Source organism: Erpetoichthys calabaricus, chromosome 18 (genome assembly GCF_900747795.2).
Source record: "Erpetoichthys calabaricus chromosome 18, fErpCal1.3, whole genome shotgun sequence".
Lineage (NCBI taxonomy): Eukaryota > Metazoa > Chordata > Cladistia > Polypteriformes > Polypteridae > Erpetoichthys > Erpetoichthys calabaricus.
This window is the reverse complement of record NC_041411.2, coordinates 28267825-28292958: the sequence shown is the minus strand read 5'-3', so window position 1 is coordinate 28292958 and position 25134 is coordinate 28267825. Positions and strand designations below refer to the sequence as shown.

General features: G+C 42.9%; 1 long non-coding RNA gene across 1 annotated transcript in view; it reads left to right on the top strand.

Annotated features, from left to right (window-relative positions):
• LOC127526239 (uncharacterized) overlaps positions 1 to 24469 on the top strand; it is a 28324-nt gene extending 3855 nt beyond the window's left edge. The window contains exons 2-3 of the long non-coding RNA XR_007933882.1: positions 20716 to 20886; positions 22715 to 24469. This is a non-coding gene — a long non-coding RNA (uncharacterized LOC127526239). The remainder of the gene's footprint in view (positions 1 to 20715; positions 20887 to 22714) is intronic.
• The last annotated feature ends 665 nt before the right edge of the window (positions 24470 to 25134 follow it).

The window sequence follows — 25134 nt, the reverse complement described above, 5'->3', positions numbered from 1 at the left end:
AGTTATCGTGTTTACACACAGACATCATTTCAAAAATGATATTTTCGGACTCGGGAAGGTCTAACATGTCAAGATTCATCACAATCTTGAGGTCGAAGTGTTTCACGATATTTTTTCTCCATACTAGGTATACGAGAAAGTAAAAAAAACCAGTAGGCCTGCACCTCAATACAGAAGGCCGCAGTGCACTCCTACAAATAACGGCACCCGAGTGGTCCTTCAGAGCGATGCCACAGGAAGGTTCCAGAATTATTTATTTACTTAATTAAGGGGCTGCATTGAGTGAATAACCACTGATAGATGGTATCAGATTTGTGAAATGCCAACAGTTCATGATTTTAAAAGGACTCTTGCTGCATAAGTCCAGTAACACAGGCTAACCGCAGACTTTCTTAATCTGCTAGTGTCCTGCAGCCTACCATATATTCAAAATGTTAAAATATTTGTAAGTTTTTCAAAGCACAAAGCACCAACTTGATACACAGAGAACCCTCCCCAGAATGGAATGGTGCTTTGCCAAGCAGTATTTCTATGAGGAACTCACACAACCCAGTAAAGAACCATATAGTGCCATTAAAGAACCCTTATTTTTTAAATTGTGGTTGCAGATTTCTTCCGTGGCCACTCTGAATATCAGATATTTCATCACCCCAACCCACTGTATATAAGCTTTGTAAACCTGAGGCTCTTGACATTCAGTGAACATCACCGATTTAAAGCAGGGCGGAGTGCGTTTCACATGTTTCTTATTTTACAAATCATACATTTCACTAAGATTCAGCGCGTCATACCCAATGTTGACCAGCAGATGGCAGCAAAGACGCTTTATACCCGCTCTTCGTCGGCCTGTGGCTCGCGCGCGCTCTCGCGTGCTCGCTCACTCGCTCGCTCTCCCGCCTGCCGTCACACACGGCTGCCTCTTACCGGGTCGCTAGTCGACTTTCCAGTTTCAGCCCTCCATCTAGGGTTCAAATGACCTCCGTTCTTGCATTCACCCAAGCAAGACAAAGATGGACTTTGATTAATAAAAAGTATTCTATGGCGGCCGGTCATTACAGGGTTTTAGGAGTGGGCTGGGTGGGTGTCGAGGTGTTTTAATGCCCAATTCGGACCAAGTGTGGTTAAACGACTTGTGCTGAATCACAAGCCGCTCGTGGATCAGCGACAAGCTTTATTTAGACGTCTTTAGGAGGGGGAAACGAATGTGACATTTTGATGGCTTTGCCTAATAGCGTTTACATTCCCATCATGCTTGGTTTGGTCAGCGAGACGAGAGCTCTCTTCTGGGAGGCTGCCGTCGGGGACCGCGCAGTCGGGGCTTTCAGACGCTTCGTCGCAGGAGGGGCCGAGAGGCCGGGGCGCTCGCCTTCCAGCCATTTCTACATCAGCGCATGGGGACACCTGAGTGGCTGAACCGAAATGAGATGGAGATGAGGCGGCGATGAGGGGCGAGGGAGAGGGGCTGGGGTGGTGAAAATGAAGGAAAGGAGCGGCAGGAGAACAGGACAGAGAGAGAGAGAGAGAGAACAGAAGATAATAAAAGCGAGAATACAGAAGAATGGGGGAGAGCAGGCACGGACACAAGATGTGACCAGAAAGATTAAAGTGGACAGAGAAAGAGAGCAGCAGTCGGCAGAGCAGAGCAAGAGAGAAAAAAGGGGGGAGAAACGAGCCGAGACCGGACACTGAGGAGTGAATACCACAAATTACATGATGTGGGGCGGTACGAGCAGATGCCGGCTCTATGGATGTTAATTCGTGTCTTCCAATATCCCGAAGGCGTAAGAAGTACCATTAATAACCGCTACTCGCTGCGCCACCATACCATTAATTTACTGCTCAGAACTGGGAGTGTGCTATAGCATGGACTGCTACCGTATTCCTCCTCATGACCGTGTGAGGGATCAGAAAATAAACGAATAAATACACACGAGTCTTAATTACGATTTTTCACTAGATTATGCTTAGATATAGTGCACTAAATGAACCAACATATATAGCCCCTTTTCATAGGGGCCGCCTAATCCAATTAGGTCAAGTGGGTTTGCCGGAATGGCAGGAACGGGCGCAGTACCTTCGCAGGGTCCTCCCACACACTTTAAAACCATCATTACGAAGATTCCAGAAAGAACCTTTTATTTATTTAGATCTGTAACAGGAATTATAAATAACAACGAGTTGATGTGTAAACGCTGCGGTGGGTTGGCACCCTGCCCGGGATTGGTTCCTGCCTTGTGCCCTGTGTTGGCTGGGATCGGCTCCAGCAGACCCCCGTGACCCTGTGTTCGGATTCAGCGGCTTGGATAATGGATGGATGGATGGACAGATGTGTAAACGTGCAGTGGGTTCCTGATTTTAAAGAACCCTTGCTGCATGTAACACGGACCAAGTTCAGATTTTCCTGATCTATTCTCGCGGAGCCTCATTTCTTGGGGCGCCTGCGCAGTACGTCTTTTTGCGGCTACGGCCCATGGCCGGATGTCCCTGCGTCCATCCGGTTTAGCATTAATATAATATAATATATAATAATAAATATAATATAATAATATAATATAATAATAATATGGATAGATAGATAATCGAATGGTACTTTTATATATCTATTAGTGTGAATTTCCCCTTGGGATTAATAAAGTATCTATCTATCTATCTATCTATCCTTTAGTGCCTTTCACATCTATCTATCTATCTATCTATCTATCTATCTATCTATCTATCTATCTATCTATCTATCTATCTATCTATCCTTTAGTGCCTTTCACATCTATCTATCTATCTATCTATCTATCTATCTATCTATCTATCTATCTATCTATCTATCTATCTATCTATCTATCCTTTAGTGCCTTTCACATCTATCTATCTATCTATCTATCTATCTATCTATCTATCTATCTATCTATCTATCTATCTATCTATCTATCTATCTATCCTTTAGTGCCTTTCACATCTATCTATCTATCTATCTATCTATCTATCTATCTATCTATCTATCTATCTATCCTTTAGTGCCTTTCACATCTATCTATCTATCTATCTATCTATCTATCTATCTATCTATCTATCTATCTATCTATCTATCTATCCTTTAGTGCCTTTCACATCTATCTATCTATCTATCTATCTATCTATCTATCTATCTATCTATCTATCTATCTATCTATCTATCTATCCTTTAGTGCCTTTCACATCTATCTATCTATCTATCTATCTATCTATCTATCTATCTATCTATCTATCTATCTATCTATCTATCCTTTAGTGCCTTTCTCATCTATCTATCTATCTATCTATCTATCTATCTATCTATCTATCTATCTATCTATCTATCTATCTATCTATCTATCCTTTAGTGCCTTTCACATCTATCTATCTATCTATCTATCTATCTATCTATCTATCTATCTATCTATCTATCTATCTATCTATCCTTTAGTGCCTTTCACATCTATCTATCTATCTATCTATCTATCTATCTATCTATCTATCTATCTATCTATCTATCTATCTATCTATCTATCTATCCTTTAGTGCCTTTCACATCTATCTATCTATCTATCTATCTATCTATCTATCTATCTATCTATCTATCTATCTATCTATCTATCTATCTATCTATCTATCTATCTATCTATCCTTTAGTGCCTTTCACATCTATCTATCTATCTATCTATCTATCTATCTATCTATCTATCTATCTATCTATCTATCTATCTATCCTTTAGTGCCTTTCACATCTATCTATCTATCTATCTATCTATCTATCTATCTATCTATCTATCTATCTATCTATCCTTTAGTGCCTTTCACATCTATCTATCTATCTATCTATCTATCTATCTATCTATCTATCTATCTATCTATCTATCTATCTATCTATCTATCTATGATCCAACTTTACATTAAAGATTTATGCTTTCGCCTTTTTAAAGCCCAAAAGAACCAATGCAATATGCCAATCGCCACCCTTGGAATGAAACAAGTTATTTGTCAGGCAATACCAGTAGTACAACGAGGAACCACACAGCCGAGCAAAGTGCCGTTAAGGAACCGTTATTTTTAAGAGCGCGGCAGACACACGCGCATGCGCCGACGCAGAGCCCAGGCCACCGAACACACGCGTCTTTCAAATGTGAGAGAAAAACCGAAAACCAACCCACGCAGACAGGGAGACTGTGCAGAGTCCTGTACTGACGACCACCGGGCTTCAGGTGTCAAACCGAGGAAGGAGAGCTAATCGCTGCCATGCCGGCACCTCGTTATTATTTTTTGTCTAATTCCTTTATCCAAGGCGACTTACAATTGGTCACCTTTCTTTTGTTTTATCAGTTGGATCCCAGGCAGGTGAGGTGACTTGCTCGTGGTCATAGAGTGTCAAGTAGAGGAATTTGAACGCACAACCTCAGGGTTTGAAGTCCAAAGCCTTAACCAGTACGCCACCTCATACAGTACTAGCCCTAACGAGCACTGGTTTTGCAAGAAGGACATTAAATAATAATAATTACTTGATAATAATAATGACTTGATAAGCTGTTTATTCATTACAATCTGAGAATACTTCGCTGGAAACCGCAGCTGCTAAAGGTACCTTCTTTTATAGGGTTTGATGATGGAAGGTGGAGGAGATCAGACAGGCGTGATTATCTATACACATTAATGCATATTCTTTAGAATTATGGTGTATTGCATCTTTTCATTTTAAGATGAAAATGTGTACCTCATCTATTATTTACTCTTGTGTTGTTTTGCAAATATTTAATTTTGATTTCTGCTCCCTCTGCAATAGTCAGCCTTGTCTTTATGAAGCGGTGACAGCGCTATCTTCATGTCATGATAATAAACCGTTTAGAAAAAAAGAAAATGCGTAAGCGCATAGAAAAATAAGATACAGAGGAGAGAGAGAGAGAGAGAGAGAGAAAGACAGAGGGCAAAGAAGGACGATTATTAAAAACATCTGAGAATTAATGTTAAGAGGACCTAATGAGACTGAGAGAAATGACTTCGGACCTGACCAACAGAGACGAAAAATAAAAGAGTAACAAGACAATCTTACATTCTTGAACCTTCAGGGTCGGGGTGGTGCGGGAGAGCGCTGGGCGCAATGCAGGACACAGCCCAGGAGAGGGCGCCAAGACATCGCAGGGTCCACGCACTCAAACTCCCACACACGGCCGACCAGTAATCGCCATTCAACCCAACACACACGTCAGTGGAGATGCACTGGAAAGACAAGGGAGACACGGGGAGAGCATGCAGACTCCACACAGTCAGCCATTGAAGGCTACAGTCCCGACAGCGGACACTGGGAGCAAGAGGCGCGCTGTGCTCATTTTGTTATTTGCCATTATTCTTTACTTGGCGCACTCCGTTAATCAAGGCGACTTGACTGACAATATGAGTGATCAGAAAACACACGTTTCGTATGAAATGAACAAAATATAACCGAATAAAGAAAAGGAAGAGAAATCCAAAAGGTGTCACCGGCCAATGGAAAAGAATGGACAGGAGAGAACAGAATGGATACGATAGTTCAGGTGGACACAAGAGGAGAATAAGAAGGCAAAGCTTTCGGATAGGACAGGAGAAAATGGAGCCAGTATCGAAGACTAAAAGAGAATATGCAGTTTAGAAGAAAAAACAGGAGATGACCAGAAGACGTGCAGTATGTCATATCGACAGATAAGGAAAACAGAATGGAGACGTGCCAAGAGGTTAATGGACATTCATAGAGCAGACGACAGATAATTGAAGTCAGAAGTTGAGAAAAAAGAAGAAGAGGAAAAGCGGAGAACAGGCCATCGGACGGAAGAGGACCATCAAAGGGACAAACAACGAGGAAGAAAAATGGACGGAGGAGGAGAATATGGACAGCGAAGAGAGCGCAGAGCTGAGAGAGAGAGGGAGGGAGACGCGAGCGAGCGAGCGAGCGGCGGACTATTAAAGCGTCTGCGCGCTGACAGCTGCAATGAAGCATGCAAATTAACTGGCAATGATCGCATTGATTATCGGCCGGCGCAAACGATTCCCCAGCTAACGGACTCCGCCAGCTCCTTCGTTTTTTTTTTTCCTTGCAAATGTCTGCACGACGTGTATAGATAGAGACGAATGAGCCATGTAGCGGTTACCGAATGATTCATATGTCAGAGTTTTAGGGGCTCGCGTTTAAACTAACGTCTGTAAGTTGACACAACTAAAATCCATATTGGGTATTTCTAACGGACAGTCCAGCCCAGGCTGGACGTCGCCTTTTTTTTTTTTTTTTGAACCCTGATACTACTAATCTGGGTGGCTGTTTCGTTTCACAGCAGATTGTAACGTCCTTGGTCGTGACCTGAGAGTTACAATCTTCTCAGGTGGCCGCAGACTGCCATAAGGGGCGGGGCTACTTAGAGAAGCGGACCATGAAAGCAGCCAATGGGAGGCTAGGAGAAGGGCGGGTGATAAAACACTTAAGGAAGGGAAGCGCTTACAGAGAGCCTCTCTTGTCACATGCTAAAGGTCATCAGCGGGCCTAATAATATCAACATAAAAAAATAATAATGATAAATATCTGTGTGCGCGTCCAGTCCCTCTGAGCAATCTGATTGGTTGGTTTCCACTGTTGTTGCTTAATCAAACGTCACAGAGAGCGCTTAACAAGGAAGGTTACAAACGCTGAGAGCTGCCTTCAAACATATTGAAGTATTTGCAAGAATAAAAAATGGTAATGGGGGCTCGTCTGCCGTTGGTGGGAGTCAAAAAGTGGACATGAGGTGAGTAACGTACCTCAAAATGACAGAAATGAGAAGGAGTCTTTACAGGAACACGATCGAGAGAGGTTCAGACACACAAAGATACTGAAGAAAAGCATCGGACAAATGCCGAGGGTACACATAAGGCAAGAGATATCAAATATTTTAAAATGTATTCTATTACCTGTCTTAGTAATAATAATAATAATACATTGGATGTATATGTAGTACCTTTCCCATGCTTAATACACTTTACAAATATTGAAAGGAACACAATAAGAGTAAAAGCAAAGCTGACGTTAATAACACAGAACACAAGCGAATATGAAATATTAATACTGTAGTGGTTAAGGCTTTGGACTCTGAGCTGGCTGATACAAAGCCCACCACTGACACGGTGTGATCACAAGCAGGTCACTTCACCTGTCTGGGCTCCAATTCAGAAAAACAAAAGAAATGTAACCAGTTGCATCTCAAATGTTGTAAATTCCCTTAGATTGGGGTGTCAGCCAAGTAACCAGTAATAATCCACGGAAGTCAAAATTCTCAATTAGTTTAAGAAATGACAAACAGGAAAAGAAAAGAAGAAGAAGGAGAAAGCCATGAACCGATAACACAATTTGTGTGGCTTGCGTGTAGGATTATAAATGTTGATGTTACAATCAAACATGACATTAAGGAACAATGAACAGGATACGAGCGGATTTGTTATCAGTTTTAGAGCCAGATGCTGGAAGCCTGGGCAGGGTGCCAGCCCACCACAGGGCACACACCAGGGACAATTTAGGATCGCCAATACGCCTAACCTGCATGTCTTTGGACTGTGGGAGGAAACCCACGCAGACACGGGGAGAACATGCAAACTCCACGCAGGGTGGACCCAGGGAGCGAACCCGGGTCTCCTAACTGCGAGGCAGCTGCGCCACCGTGCCGCCCCGCTGGAAGGACATCGGCCGTTCAATTGTTGCGATGTTCAGTTCAGATCTGACACCTCCAGGCAGACCGCCGCCCCGACCTGAGCTGCACGTCTACGTGGGATAAGCAGACCGGACAAAGTCGCCTCATTTGGAGACGCAAGCCCTTCTGTTTGTTTTATGCCGTCTGCAATGAATGAGTTCGTTCTAGGGCTTTACCATTGATGATCCGTATGTTAGGCACGACAATGTTAGATGAAGAAAGTTGGCTGCAGACACATACGTCTGCAGAGTTCATTTCAATATTGGAGCAGCTTCAGCACATTATGGTACATCTGTGATCATAAATCCCGAGCATCAGGTAGGATCCTGGCTTTGGTGCCGGTGAAAGTGTGGCGGCGTGACTGTGCAGATGTGGGGGCGCCCAAATGGAGTGGCCCGATGGCGGCTTCAACCGCAAACACACACTCTCAGGCTTTTATTAAGAGACAACTATTTCCAGTGTTGCCAGAGTGTTCAGTCCACTTCTCCGTCTCCTGCGACCCAGAGTCATTACAATATTTTATAAAAGTAGGCCAGTATGGACCTGTCAGATTCCAGATGTGTACCCCGAATCATGTGGGACATGAAGGGACATCGCAGGGTTGAATGAACACTCATCAGTACATGTCAGTGGCCAAATTCATCCTGAACCGATACGCGTTAGCTACTGCATAGCTGGAGTTTGTTGCTCCTTTGGGTGGGCTCTCAGGTGGCTTATAATGATTCTTATGTTAAACTGCATTTGTATTCGTATTTTGGAGTTTTCAGCTATTCTACTGGTGTTAGAATGCACAAGTACACCTTTCACACACACTGTTGCTGCCCTCCCATATAAATAACTTTGCCGATCACTGAAGTTACTTTATTAGCGCCTTGTACACGAGACATTAGCCACGCAAATCACAGGAAAGCGAAACCAGTCCGAAATGTTACTGCGTTGTAATTTACCAAAGCGGATTTTTAAGATGTTCGCCTTTAAACCCGTGGCCATGTTTCCACGCTTCTCTATAGGCTGCCAACAGCGCTAAACCAAGCCAGTTTACACTCTCTTACAACTGCGACAGAATAGTGAGTTTGTAACCGGTTTCATCTTTTTAACTAAATCATTTTCGAGAGCTAAAATGTGGATGTATTCCCAAATAAGGTGGATTAGTTTAAGATGTGCAAATTCTGAACGTAAACACCTAATCCAACTGGAATACATGTATGCTACGGAAATTTAGAAAAATCTGTTTCATTGAATCATTGCCTGGTGATGAATGGACAGACTCCCTCCTTCCCTCCGTTCATTCATTTTGAGCCGGCTTAATCCAGTTTGGGGCAGAAGTCAAAAAGTGGCGCATCACAGGACAACCACACCAGGACGGTTGAGATGACCAGTCGAAACAAAAACGTCTGTAAGATCCATTGAAACAACCAGGTTTCAGATTTATCCTAAACTAGCCGGCCCCCCGCGTAGTAGTGAAACTTTATAAAATCAATAAGCAAACAGGAATCGCTAGCTAAGCGGAGGCGACGTACCTTCCAAAAGGTGGCCAGAGGCAGACCGACTCGAACGGAGGCTGGCGCGTGAGTGAGGAGGGCCCCGCCCACTGCCCCTCCCCTCGGCCCACAGCCTCTCTCTGGGATTCGCGTGAATAAATCGGTGCCGCAAGCGAACTGTGATACTTAGCACGATGAGAGAAGTCGCAGAATCAACCGGAATGTTCAAGCAAATTCTAGAAAAAAAACAAAAAAACGATCTAAATCCGTTAAGAAGTTCTCTCGTGAAAAGCGGACAGACAGACGTTGGATTTTACACAGAGAGAGATGTGCTTTGGAAGAATGCAGAATAATTAGAAACGTAGTTTGGTTTTGAATGCTGAGGCAGACGGAGTTTAACCCGTTAATATTGTGAACATCGTGCTCCTTGGCACTCCAGTCCTCCTCCTCCTGCCCTCATTCACTCACTGCCACACTGGATTCTCCCTTAAGAGTCTGATCTTCCCAAGTCTCTAACTATCATTTAGATTTACCCTCTCTTTTTTTTGGCATCTTGTGTGCTGATCCTGTCAATTTCAATATTTTCGCAGCTTACTCTTTCCGGTGCGTTAGTGGTCTGCAGCTTTGCCACCATGATTTGGATCCTGTCAGATCTCGACAGTGTTCTGTTTCACCCGTGCACCTCTGATCCCGTTGAATCTCATATAGTGGTCACCCTCTGGACTGATCTCTATCTGTGACTGGTGCTATTATCTCAGCAGCTTGCCACGTCCTTCTCTATAGGTCTGATTTTTCCAGAAGTCCAGCTGCAGTTTAACTTGTAGTTGGCTGATCCTGTTAGATGACGGTGGCCTGCGGTTACATATTGATTTGCTTGGACCACTCGTATCTCAGCTACCTCCATGCCTTTTTTTCCTGACAGATCTCGGTGGCCTGCAGTTGATGCTGTTGGCTCTTAACAGCTCCTGAAAATAGGTGGACCATGTATAGAAATGTCTGTCTTTTCTGAATGGCTCGTACAATGTTTTGTTAGACCCCTTAAATTAAAGCTGAAAGTCTAGACTTCAATCGCATCTTGATTGCTTCATTTCAAATCCATTGTGGTGGCGTACAGAGCCAAAAGGATGAAAATGGAGTCACTGTCCAAATACTTGCAGATCTGACTGTAGCCCTAAATAAAGATGACAACCTGAGCACAGGGCCCGCTCTGCCGTTTAGGTGAAGTAGGTGGTCACGTAGGGCAGCAACGTTTGGGGGAGCGGCATTTCTTAAAACAAAACGGACCACTCAGACTCAATACAGTTGACAGAATCCCATTAGCATTATTATGTTGTTTTATATTATCTTTGCATACTAGCAATGTTTGATCTTCATGTCTGACCAGCTTCTCAAGCTCCTCATTGGGTGATCTTCCAGAATGCCCCGTCCTCAGCTTCACAGGGGCTCTCTTTACACTGAACGTCATTATTTGTTCAGTTTTCTTCAGGTGCAGGTTTGTAGTTTTACTTTTGTTTGAGTGCTGTTTGGCTTTCAGGATGTTTGCTCTTCATCTTATTTTCCATCCTTATTTTTAACATTGGGTTGACGCAGATTTTGGATACGTTCGTCTCTTTTTCTTGCCTTTCTTTGTTCATTTACCAAGCGCAGTGCATTACCATTGCAAGCCATTTTAGAAGCATTGCTTATGTGCCTGTTCTGAATCCTGATGATATTAGAAACAAAAATACTCAAAGACCGGGACTTCTGCCTAATCAGTGAACTGGTTGGCATACACTTTACAGCCCTGGCTTTTGCTGAATTGCATTGTTAATACATTGTTAATTGTTTGACCTGGGGTGCAAGAAATGGAGCAATAGACTCCACACTCTCCCCAAAGCTGGTGGTAGCTGGCGATTAGAAGAACGGTAGGTGTTTCCAGTGGTCAGACCTGCCAGCTCCTTGGTCAACTGCTGAGGTCTTCAGTGTCTCTACGTACCTGCACATACACACAGCCAACCTCGCCTCACTCCACTCACCTGGGTTCACAGGCAACCCGTCTGCTATACGTTTTGCACCCCTGTGAACCGACCCAAGGCCAAAGTCCAGACCTGACAAGGCTGATGGGCTATAGCCACCAATGCATGATCTTCTGTAAGGACATCTCTTAAGTGGTCCATCTGCAACCCTCCTTCCAGGCTCCCACAGCCAGCTTTTATGGGAAGCTTCTCCAGGAAGCCCCACCCCTTGTGAGGTCAGGACCAATGACATTACAGTGCTGCACCCATGACATATTACTAAGCTTATTATGACTTTTATTCCTTATTGGTAATAATGTGAATAATTTGTGAAAAGTAAAGAAAAACCTTATCTTACAATGTAACAGTCATTTGTGTGGTTTATATATAAGAATAATATATATATATATATATATATTATATATACAGTCGACCCTTGATATACGACCGGCCTGACATGCGAACAACTTGATTTACGACCAAAATTTTTATTTTGATTCACGACCAACATCTTGCATTACGACCCGAATGCGGTCACGTGTATCTGCTTGCACGATTGTAAACAAACAGCCGAGAGCGTTCGAAAGCATCAGTCGGAGCCCAGATACATGTGTTTGTGGACGTAATTTCGGTCAGTGTAGTGATTTATATAATTTATTTCGATAATTGCTAAGGAAGGAAGAGAAGGTAACGAAGGTAAAGAAAGCGATCACGATCGAAACGCAGAAGGAAAATGTGCGGAAATATGAGAGTGGTGTTCGTGTGACCGATCTCGCTAATATGTACAGCATGTCGAAATCCACCATCTCGACAATTTTACAAAGAAAAGATTTGTATAAGGATAGGCTCCTTCCAAACAATAACCACCTTCCATTTCATTCTCCTCCTCCTCCTTTCCTGCAGCCCAAAGATGTCAAATTAAATGGTGAGTACAGTATGAAATTGTTGTTTCTGGTAGGCTAGGCACTTTCTATAACTTTTTGGTTAGTACATTAGAAAAAGTATTGGTGTTTTTGGTAAATTATGCACATTATACAACCCTTTTTTATTATGAAAAGGTTAAGTAAGTGTTGCTGTGGGAGGTTCGGAACGCATTATGGGTATTTCCATTATTTCTTATGGGAAAAATAGTCTTGACTTACAACCAACTTGAGTTACAACCAGCCCTCGCGAACGAATTGAGTTCGTAAGTCAAGGGTCCACTGTATGTATATATATATATATATAATATGCTAGGGAGCTTTGCCTTCTTCTCACTTCACTCACCAACCCTCTGGCCTGTGTTATGCGCTAGCCACTTTGTAGTTCTACCGCTCGCATATTTAATGCGCATGTACAATTTAAAATAGTTTAAATTTAAACAATTTAAAGTTTTTATTTTCATGGTAATTGTTACCTATGCATAATAGACCTAACTGTTTTACATTACAGTGAGTAATTAACCATAGTAGAAAAGAGTAAAATGTAATAATTTGAAAGTAAATTATGTTTCATGTTGCGTTAGAGGTATTTGTTGCGTTATACGTTTTCGTTCTGTTTGGCTTTGAAATTAACATACAAATACTTTTTAAACTTACACTTTTACTGTAAAACTTCAGTAAAAACAATATTTGGAATTAACTTTTCATTGATATCGCATTGAATTTTGATTCCGTGTTTGGACTTACATCGTGACAATGCAACGTATAACTGCCCGTGACTGAATATCGTTTCTTTCTCTCTAATAAATTAACCGACTTTTTTGAATGTTTGTCCCTATGATTTGTTAATTGTCATAGCAAAAGCTATTCTAACAGGAAACTGTAAACGTTTTAATATGAATGGCATATCAGGATCTCCTTTGGTGTCTAATATTATCCCCTGAAGACGTACTACATTACCTTTCTTGTCGCCTGTTAAAATTTTACATGTCAGAATCGTTCGACCAATTTTGAATACAACTAATCTTGTCCTATTGCATAGCCCGTCACTTGAACATAAATTACGCAATAACATTACAATACATCCTTCTTTCAACAGTCATTCCGCCGGTGGAAGACCGGACAGTGTTAACGGTTGTAGATATTCTACGGGATATTGTAAGTTGATGTTTTCATCTTCCACACCATCACCACCAACTGTTTCAGCATAGCCTATCGATGCACATTTAACCAATCTGCCGTGTAACCGATGGACGATTTTCACATAAATTCATTTGACTTCATCGTTTCTCAGTGGTAGGATTGCCTGTGTACTCATTTCTTCTTTTGATAACCCTTCAGGATGAAGTTTCTCAATAAGATTTGGACATAATAAGTCTTCTTTTATTGGGAACTTAAAGTGAGGAAAACTTTAAAATTTATAAGAGCTGAGAGCGCAGGAACAGTGTCTGACAAAAGCATTCACACTAATGAGAGGTGAGAGGACCGTGAGCGTGGGCCGTTAACCGGAAATGGTTGAGAGGAAGGCGGGACTTGAAAAAATCTCTCGTGTCAGGAATTTTTTATATAATAGAGAGATCAATATTTACAAAGTTACTGAATATAAATGCATGCTTATTAAAGCAAAATGAAAACAAATAAAGATTGTAACTGTGAACTTTGTGAGTCTGCCCGTCTTTAAGCCAGGGACTAGGGAGATGTCTACTCACAGTTGTAGGTTCCTTAACTGAACGCCAATTTCTGGGTGTTGTGGTCCTAGTATGGTGGCCAGGGAATAAAAGGCACGAGTTCTGTGATGTCAGAAGATGTGAACTTACAGTTCTTCTCATCATCTGTCATCCACTCTGAGGGAAACAGGGAAGAGTGTGTTATTGACAGCGGCACCCCTTGGACTGGAGGTGAATTACAAGTCCAATTAGAACCCTAAAGATACATGTCAGGTACTGATTCCAGTAGCCTTCGGTTTTACCTTCTTGAGATGTATTTCTGACAGATCTCCATAGTCTGCAGTTTTTTCCCCCTGTCCCGTTTTGGTAGTCTTCTGCTGTACTTTAGTTTAATCCTATGAGATCTCAGTAACAGTCTGAACAGGTCAGATCTCGGCAGCCTGCAGCTTCACATCTATGCAGCTATAGCCATCTGTACAGCCGTCTGCTCTGTCTCTGTACTGCACAACCTATCGAGTGTCAGTGTCACCTATTTGGAGTGCCTGATCCTGTCTGATCTCAACACTCTGCAGGTTCACATCTACTGTAAGCGTCTTGTGAGTTTTCCCATAGCCCCCTCCTTTATTGCTGTGTCTTTGATTCTGTCAGTCTCAGACACATGTGGCCTGATCTTGTCGGATCTCAGCAGCTGCCAGCTTCCCACCTAAGCCTTTGCTTCTATCAGACCGATAGTGTCCTACTCTTCCTGTATGCTAAAGAACCTGTCAAATCTCAACAGTATGTAGTCTTACTATTAGGTGTCTGATCCTGTCAGATGCCAATCACCTGCAGGTTTACCTTCGTGAAGTGTATTGCTGACAGATCTCCGTAGCCTGGAGCTTCATGTCTTGGTTTTTGCACCTGTTGCATGTCCACCACCTGCTGTTCTACTTCAGCACCTTTAAATCTGTCAAATCTCATTGGCCTACAGCTTATTCCTTGAAAAAAACAGTGCTGTCACATCCAAGTATTCCGTTGTTGTACAATTTATACATTAGACATTGTTAGATCTCAGTAGCACCACCAGAATTCAGTAGCCTGCAGTTTTACTTTTAGATGTTTGATCTTATTGGAGCCCAATAGTCTGCATCTTGAGATCGCTGGAGTGAGATCCTGTCAGATGTCGCTAGCCTGTAGTGCTACACCGAAGTGTTTCTTTGATCACTTCAGATGCATATCCATGTAGTCTGATCCTGTCAGATCTCCGCGGCTTCTTCACATCCAAGTGTCTTTACCTACACAATCTGCACAGCCGGCTGCTCTACCTCTGTGTCGTATCTCAAAAGCATGCAGCTGCGCCTTCTTAGATTCTCAGATCCTATTAATAGCTGGCATCTTTACCTGTGGACGTCTGAACTTGTTCGATCTCAGTAGCCTAATCTGACTCTGGAGCTTTCAGAGAAAGCTGCCAAAGCTGAAGTCACTCGAAACATCAAAAGGAGCGCCATGCTCTGCTCCTAGGATCCGGTCGCACTGTAGGTTCATTCAAACTGTTATTTATGTCTGCCATTATTTCACTCGGTCATTGACATCAGTTTTCCACTGCTCTAAACGGCTCACATTAATCCTCCGGTACATCCATGCGCAGTGTGTACAAGTACACGTGGGGTCTGCCTGCTACGCAAGCTGTAATTGAAACCATTTTATTCAAATGAGTCTAATGAATTCTTGAGGTAGTCCAACAAGCATGTATATGGGAGTGCATTGCTAATTAAAATTAATTATTAAAATTCATTTATTAAGTGCCTTCTGGGCACAAGGGCTTAATGTATGCAAATTTATAGACATTAATGCAAATTATAGACATTTTAGAGAGGCCGCAAAATGAAGAAGCAAGCATTGCTTACCAAACCTTGTTGACCTCCGACCCTCCTGGTGGTATTAAAAGTGCCATCTCTCGCAGCTGATGCAGTCTCCATTGAATCGGCGTCAATTCCATGTGCCGGTGACAGGCTGTGAGTGGCAGTGCTGGCCAAGTTTGTGCTCGGAATCCCTAGCTGGCACCACAGGGCAGCACTTCAGAGACCACCTGAAGTGTGTCAGCATACGATGTCGTCCCTTTCACATTTTATTCTGATACAACTTGGAATAACAGTGGATTTAATTTGGCTTTTTTAGACACTGGAATTTAATGTCAAAGTGAAAACAGAACTCTATGAATTAATTCTAAGGATAAAAAACAAAATAATCGATTGCATACTGTAAGTATTCACTGCCTTCAAGTTAGTATCTGTGGATGCACCTTTGGTGGCCATGCCAGCATTGAGTCTCTTTCTGGTAGCTCTGTCATGTTTCGCTGTTCTTCTTTATAGCTCTGTTAGGTTACAAGGGGCTCGTGAGTGAGCAGCCTTCGTCAAGTCTACTCACAAACTCTCAATTGGACTGAGATTTGGACTCCAGGACACCCTGTGTAGCTTTGGCTTTATGCTTGGAGTCGTCGTCTCGTTGGAAAACAAATCTTCTTCCAAGGTGCAGGTTTCTTGCAGACTGCATCAGGTGTTTCCCACAGGAGTTCCCATATTTTGCTGCATTCGTTTTATCCTCAGGGCCTGCTACAGAGAAGCATCCTTACAGCATGATGCGCCATACTTCACGGTGGAGATGGCATGTATTTGGTAATATGCAGTGTCGGGCTTAGGCCAAACATGGCATTTAGTCTGATGGCCCAAATAGCACAGTTTTGCTCCCATGCAACTTTCTTCCAGCTGACGTCAGAGTCTGCCATGCGCCTTCCACCACTCCCTAGCTGAGATGTCCCGTGTGTTGTTTTTTTTTTTCTTTTTGCCATTCTCCCATTAAGTTCTGACCAGGGAAGCAACTGGACAGCAGTAGTTGTCTGCACAGTCTCTTTGGCTTCAGTCGCTGTGTAGCTTGTGACTACTTCCGAGTTCCTTGGAGGCCTCCCTCCTTTATCTTCTTCTTACATGAACACTCAGTTTTTGTGCTATGCTCTAGCAGATACACAGCTGTCCCAGTCTATTGTCATTTCTTAATGACTCATTTAACTGGATTCCAAGGGATATTCAGTGACTTGCATATTTTCTTGTCTCCATCCCTTGATTTGTGCTTCTTAGTTCCCTTTTCATGAAGTTGCTCAGAGTTGTCTTCATTGTGGAAGTCAGGCCACCATACTGACTAACCACAAGTTGGACCTTCCAGCTATGAGTGCATTTTTACTGCAGTCAATGGAAATGGACAGGTGGTCTCAGTTGAACTCATTCGGTGACTTCCAAAGCCAATGAGTGGCACCACTGAGGATTTAAGTGTGTCATATTAAAGATGACGAGGACTTATGCGATCAATTAGTTTATTTTTCATTTTTGTAATTGATTTAGATCACTTTGCGGTGAGCTGTTATCACTTTGACACTGAAGTCTTTTTCTTTTTAATCCATTGTAGCAGTAGAGGTTCCGATCCACCTCTTGAACCCTCAGGTACCACTCCAAACACCAGGTAAAAGTCCAAGACTCTTTTATTTTCTTATAATACAGTGCACCAAGCACCCTCCACTCCACACCATTCATACAAATCAATAATAAAGCACAATAATCACTCCTCCTCTCCCAGACACTTCGCCACCCTACCTCCCAGCTCCCTGACCCAGAGGTGTTCCTGTTCCAAAACCCACAAGTCCTTATTATTTCCGGGCCAGGGTAAACAGTCCTTCTCTTCAACCCGGAAGCACGTCGTTTCTTCCTGTCATGGGATTATGACGCACTTCCGGGTTATAGGGCACATAAGAGTCCATGAGCTTCCCTACAGCGACTCCCGGTGGTCCCCAAGGTATCCAGCAGGGCTGTGCATATAAACTACAAAGTCCAGGAGGCCCTGCTGGAATTCGGCGAACGACCATGCTGTCAGGAGAGCTCTACCTGGTGGCCTGGGGGTGAGGGCCGGAATATGTAGCCGGCCATCCATCACACCATATTATAAAAAGCCAAATGAAATGCATTGTGATTCCACAACTACCATTCCCATTTTTTAACCCTCTTCCTCCTGAGCAGGGTCTATCCCAACAAGCATTGGGTGCAAGGCAGAAAAATATCTCTCTACAGGGCCACAGTACATCACAGGGTGTACACACACACCCCCACCGGTGCCAATTAAACATCGCCAATCCACCTAATCTGCAGGTTTGCACGTCTTTGGACTGTGGGAGGAAATTGGAGCACCTAGGGGAAATAGCAAATGGACATGGTGAGCACATGCAAAGTCCATGCAAGTAGGACCCAATATGTGAACCCCAGCCTCAACGCCACCCCTCTGTGATTTAATATCGTATAAGAAGAAAATGTGAAAACTTCAAAGTGGTGAATATTTTTTAGTCACTGTACATAGATTGGGGACATGGGATGAACTCAAGAAAGTGGTGACTGTTAAATGTCTTCTCTGGAGACACTTTAAGACAGTGGTGGCAAACTGTAGTGTCTGAAACTGGCCTCTCTTCTAGCTTCATTGTTCAGGAGAATTAGTTCATGATTCTTTGAAGGTCAGGTCCTGTGGACAGGCCGCACCATCTCTTCCCAGACAGATACTCCTCTGACAGTCTGGCAGACGTTACATGACGACTATCATGTCCGCATGCAAACACTATGTAAGATGGCTCCCTCTCTGAGCCACCTGACCATATCTAAAGGTGTCCAGTTAGTATTACAAGTAGACTCCTAGGCCCCAGACTCAAAACTGGAGTCCATCCAGATATTTCCTTAATGAAGTAATGCAGAATGTTTTTAGACTGCCATACGTTGTTACATTGAGTTAACCGAATAGCATTAGGTGCCACTTCTTTTACAGTTTGAGCTCAATATCAAGAGGTGACATGATTGAATTGTTTAAAATTATGACGGGAATTAGTCCAGTGGATTGAGACTGTTATTTTAGATAGATAGATAGATAGAAAATGAGTTCAACAAGAACACGGGGACACAGTTGGAAACTTAAGGGTAAATTTCACATAAACGTTATGGAGTTTTTCATTACACAGAGAACCATAGACACTTGGAATAAGATACCAATTAGCGTGGTAGACAGTAAGACTTTAGGAACTTTCAAAAGTAGGCTTGATGACTTTTTTAGAAGAATTAAGTGGATAGGACTGGCAAGCTTTGTTGGACTGAATAGCCTGTTCTCGTCCAGATTGTTCTAATGTTCAGGGCATGAAAAGAAAGGGGCTCATATAAATGCAGGGAGATGTACCACCTTGCAATTAATGGTCTGAAGATGAATGTTCTTCAATTCTCCATTTAACATTGTTCTCTGGGGTCTCTTCTTGGAGAGACCCTTGACTCACTGGCTCAAACAGCCAGTTGAAACATTCCTTCTTCCAGGCCGTTGCCATGTCTGTTCCATAGAGTGCGTCATCAGTATTTATTCTCATCACTGCATCTGGCACAGCTGGCATCATGCTTTCCTTCCTAGACATGGGGCCGGAGAGCTGCAGTCAAATGCACGGGTATCAAACTCAGATTCTGGTAGGCTGCGGTGGTTGTAGATTTTCATTCCAGCCACTCTGATGATTAGCTACTGTTACTAATAAACAGATCTTTCTTACCTTAATTATAATTAACTTACTTTTTAAGATCAAAACCTTTAATTGTTTCTTTTTTTTTCCTTAAACAGTAGCAAATAATAATGAGAGGCAAAGAAAGGCAGGAGATGACCAACTAATTCAGGGGTCCCAGATTCCGCCTACGAGGGGGCACCATTTTCCTCGACCCAATTTCTTAATTACCATTAATGAAACAGTGTTACTGAATTGTGTACTCTCATGTTGCCATGCCAGACATTTCTTTCTTTCTGAAGGCACCATTCTAATGTTTGGTGGACCACACCGGCACTGTATTTTTTGTATCTTCTCGTATCTTCACTTCTTTCTTATTTAAACAGATTGCGGATGATGAGCACACAGGTGCAAATGGGATCAGGTTAGCTGGACATCCGTTGGCTTGCTTTGATCTCATTATTGTATAGCTGCTGGATAAAGGGACGGACATCATGAAGGGTTTTAAATCTTAAAACTCAAGTCAGTTAAAACAAAGTAGGGTCCATTAGTCGCAGTAATTGGTTAGCAATTAAGAAAGTGCAGCCACTGTAGCCTTCCAGGATCTCAGTTTGACACCTATGGTATAAGACAGTGTTTCTCAGCCTTTTTTTCTGTAGTGGCACACTTTTTGTAACCAAAAACATCTTAAGGCAGACCAGTCTCTTACTTACTAACCACAAATCTCATACACGCGCTCAACTGCCCGAAGGGTGGAATGTCTAGAGAAGCCGGTAGATAAGAAGCTCTGAGATTGCGGTTAGGGTTAGATACGGTACTTAGTGAGCACTTTGGTGGCATCTCCCAGCTGCTTTGTCCCTTTGCCTGCCCCTCCCTGCCTCAGAGGCAACTCGTATGCCCACTACCCAGCATTGCTGTGAGGCTCACTGTCAAGCACACACTCTGGGTAGATGGACTCTAACATCCAGGAGACACGTCTGAAGTGCTCAAAGTGTTGTGTGCTCACAGAGCTGCTTTTATGCCAGCTTCTCCAGGTAGACCTACCCTCCTCAGACAGGTCTCAACCACCCGAGGAGCTTGCCCCTCGTATGTTCATACTCTGGTGCGCTACACTATTATTTCCACGACATGCCTGGGTAGCTTTCATGGCACACTGGTTGGAAAACACTGGTGTAAGCTACAGAACACAACGTGGGGATCTCTCAAAGGAGTGCGGCCTGGCAGAAAATGTTGTCAACTGTTTTGCTGTTGTTTGCTCTGTCATCAAAACAACAGCTTACAAAAACAATAGCCCGGGCGTCATCGCAGTCACAAGCCTAATTGAAGCGGACACTGTTATTCTCTCAATTAATTGGGAGATTAAAAGTAAGATTAGCAGAGATGAACATTTTTCGTCTGAGATTAATTTTTCTAATCATTTTGACAGGATGAGTTTTTGCTGCTCTAATGAGGTTTACACACAGGATTCCATCAAAGTCAAAGTGTGCCGACGCCTGGACGCCTACCTAAGCCCTGCCATGGTGAGACTGGAGGAAGCGAAGGCCCAAGGCGCTCGCAGGGGGTCCACACAGCTTGGGATTGCCCTCCCTGTCCTCAGGTACACTATGTGGGATTAACTGACTCGTTTCTGTTGCATGCTGCATACACTCGCCGCTTCTCTCTGCCACACGCTGGCAGGCTGGCGCTGCCCACGGAGACACGCTGGCTTTCCTAGCCATTTCAGTCCTTTTCTTCTATTCTGTTTGATTGCTGTAAGTCTCCGGCATTTTCCAGAATGTACTGTATCTATGAGTATAAACAGAGTAGATGACCAGGAATAATAAGAATGGAAAAATAAATAAGTACATGAAAAAAAGCATGCGTATGCCTGCAATATATCACTGGCGGCAATATTCTTTTTTTCTCTCCCATTCATACCCCGCATCTTCCCCTCTCCCTTTCTCCTGCTCCAAATCTGGGGTTAATGTTCTGTGACAAAAGATAACTATCTGAAAATAAATATACTGCCGTTAGCTTTTTTTTTTTTTTGCCCAGATAATTTCTCAGCTATTAAATTATTACTCAGTTGCTGCTTCCAAATTGTTGTCCAGCCTCTAGGCGCACAAACACGGCATCCTTGGCTTTGCTCAGACAGTGCCAGGAAATAAAGGGCTTCATCCACCCACAGTCATTTCAATGAAGATATTTAAAAAGCCTCCCCCAGAGCGCCTGCAATTCGTTTTCCCATTCAGAATGGGTTGGCACCCACTGCCTGGGTGTACCGTCACCCTAAGGGGTGAGTGGGGCTTACGTATGCCACCCCCTCAACCAAACTCTTTGCTCTCCCCTTCTGCTTCAGCTTCTTCCATCGGGGGGTCATCAGAGGCCACTTTTTAGGCCGGTCGTTCCATTCATTGAGTCTTCATGTGGGCAACAAGTCCTTATGATCATTGTGTAAAGTGGCACAGGTGCCCATTCACACGGAGCCAGTTGTGTCAATTTTCAGAATTTCTTTTGATTGACTTGGTGGTCAGTCAAAAATGACACCCAACTTCTTGGTGCTTACATTGCATTGGGGTGGGTTCACAATCATTCTTCGCCAAATCACAATGAAGCACTACTCCATCAGAAAACCAGTCCTAGAACTAAAACCACTCTTTGCTCCATTGTCAATGTGATGACATGACCTGCGGCCATAGCATGAGGTTAAATACTCTAACCATCCATCATCAAAACCACTTAATTTAAGGTCATGAGTGCAATAACTTATCGTGACTGTACTGTGTGAAGGGAAGGATCCATCCCTGGACAGAGTGATAATGCATCACATAGACTCACACACGAGAGCTCCGAGAGCTGCACTTTGACCCGCTTCAGTGCAATTGCTAGATTGGTTAGGACTGTGTTGAGGCCCTGCTCCTCTGACATCACAAAGCGAGATCCTGCTGACTACGCCACTGTAAAATGAGTCATAAGAAAGAAAGAGTTGGGGATCCACCCCGTTTTCTTGTTACTTTTTCCAGATGCAAGTCACATTTTCTATAAACACTGTTGACGTTTTTCTCCTCACTCACGCGCCAGCCTCGGGGCGCGTACCTTACCTCCGCTTAGCTTGCAAACGAGAGAACTACTTAACGGATTTAGATCGGGTTTTTTTCTGTAATTTGCTTGAACATTCCAGTTGATTTTGCAACTTCTCTCATCGCGCTAAGAATCATAGTTAGCTTGCAGGAGCGATATATTCTCGCCAATCCGAGAGAGAGGCTGCGGGCGGAGGAATAAGTGATGTCAGGAGTAGAGAACCGGGCGGGGTCCTCCTCGCTGTCCTGTTTCATTACTACTTGGGTGGTGCCACGGGAGACAGCTAGTTATTTAATATGTGACAATTACTAGAGAAATCCCACGACAATTCTTACACATTGTTTTGTCTCCTTTCTTCAAAATAGGCACCCTCACATGAGCCAACAAATAGTAGTCACCAATTAACATCAGGGACAAGAGAGGACAACCAGAATGCCAAGAGGAAAGCCCACAACAGAGTCTAGTGGAGCATGCAAACCAAACATAGAAGCCTGAAATCTGGAGCTGTGCCACCAACTGAGCCACCAACCCTGCAGTACCAAAATGAATGCAAACAACCAACTGACTACCAGCAGAATGGAGTGCTTCTCAGTGTAATGATCTTGAGAGAAAAATGAGACCTGAGCTAACAAAGTAACAATTACATAATCAAAGAAAATCAAAGAACAGGCTAGAGGTTAGAACACTGGGGAGATGAAGCAAAACCAACAGACAACATACAAAACATTAACTCAATGGCAAGTGATCAAAAACCTTTCCCTAACTGAATCTTGAAGTTTACTGTTTATTCTGGAACTGATTTTTCAACAAACTTTCACCCAATGATACTCGGCTGGTAGGTTGTTCCAAACATCTTGGAGAACTAACCACAGATCTTCTGTGGATGTCGGCTTCCTCACATCCTTCTGTCTCTTCATGTAATCCCAGACACACTCGATGATGTTGAGATCAGGGCTCTGTGGGGGCCATACCATCATTTCCAGGACTTCTTGTTCTTCTTTACACTGAAGATAGTTCTTAATGACTTTGGCTGTATGTTTGGGGTCGTTGTCCTGCTGCAGAATAAATTTGGGGTCAATCATACGCCTCCCTGATGGTATTGTATGATGGATAAGTATCTGCCTGTATTTCTCAGCATTGAGAACACCATTAATCCTGACCAAATCTCCAACTCCATTTGCAGAAATGCAGCCCCAAATGTTCAAGGAACCTCCACCATGCTTCACTGTTGCCTGCAGACACAAATTATTGTACCGCTCTCCAGCCCTTCGACGAACAAACTGCCTTCTGCTACAGCCAAATATTTCAAATTTTGACTCATCAGTCCAGAGCACCTGCTGCCATTTTTCTGCACCCCAGTTCCTATGTTTTCGTACATACTTGAGTCACTTGGCTTTGATTCCACGTCGGAGGTATGGCTTTTTGGCTGCAACTCTTCCATGAAGACCACTTCTGGCCAGACTTCTCCGGACAGTAGATGGGTGTACCTGGGTCCCACTGGTTTCTGCCAGTCCTGACCTGATGGCACTGCTGGACATCTTCTGATTTCGAAGGGTAATAAGCTTGATGTGTCTTTCATCTGCTGCACTAAGTTTCCTTGGCCGACCACTGCGTCTACGATCCTCAACGTTGCCCGTTTCTTTGTGTTTCTTCAAAAGAGCTTGAACAGCACATCTTAAAACCCCAGTCTGCTTTGAAATCTTTGTCTGGGAGAGACCTTGCTGATGCAGTAGAACTACCTTGTGTCTTGTTGCTGTGCTCAATCTTGCCATGACATGAAACTGTCTTCCACAACCTCACCTTGGTAACAGAGTTTGGCTGTTCCTCACCCAGTTTTAAGCCTCCTACACAGCTGTTTGTTTCAGTTAATGACTGTGTTTCAACCTACGTGTGACATTGATGATCATTAGCACCTGTTTGGTATAATTGGTTGATCATACACCTGACTAGAATCCTACAAAATCCCTGACTGTGCAAGTGGACCTATAAGAATTGATGCTGGTTTGAAGGCAAAAGGTAGTAACACCAAATATTGATTTGATTTCGATTTTTCTTTTGTTCGCTCACTTTGCATTTTGTAAATTGATAACAATAAACAATCATTATTTATATTTCTGAAAGCATTCTTTGTTTACAGCATTTTTTCACACCTGCCTAAAACTTTTGCACTGTACTGTATATCTTTTGTATATTTGAGGGTAACCAAAATAGTTAAACAGATCAAAAGAATTGATGTTATAAATATCATGACAGTTACAGTGTAAGTCATTCCTTCAGTGGATAAACATTCTAGAAGAAACACAGACACAGGCAGATTTAAAACAAAGTAGGCCCTAGCGTCAGGTTTTCACTTTTGTGATGATATTCCTTTTGTCTCTGACTTTCCAGTCTCATTTTGACCTCTTCATTCGTGGTTGCCTGGTTATTGACAGCAGCAGCTCTCCTGTTATTGAAACTAGAGGTTCTTGTGCCTATCTATCTATCTATCTATCTATCTATCTATCTATCTATCTATCTATCTATCTATCTATCTATCTATCTATCTATCTATCTATCTATCTATCTATCTATCTATCTATCTATCTATCTATCTAATCCTGCCAACTACGCTAAATTATCTATCTATCTATCTATCTATCTATCTATCTATCTATCTATCTATCTATCTATCTATCTATCTATCTATCTATCTATCTATCTATCTATCTATCTATCTATCTAGTATAATTAAATTGATAGATTATCTGATTTTGTGTATCTATCTATCTATCTATCTATCTATCTA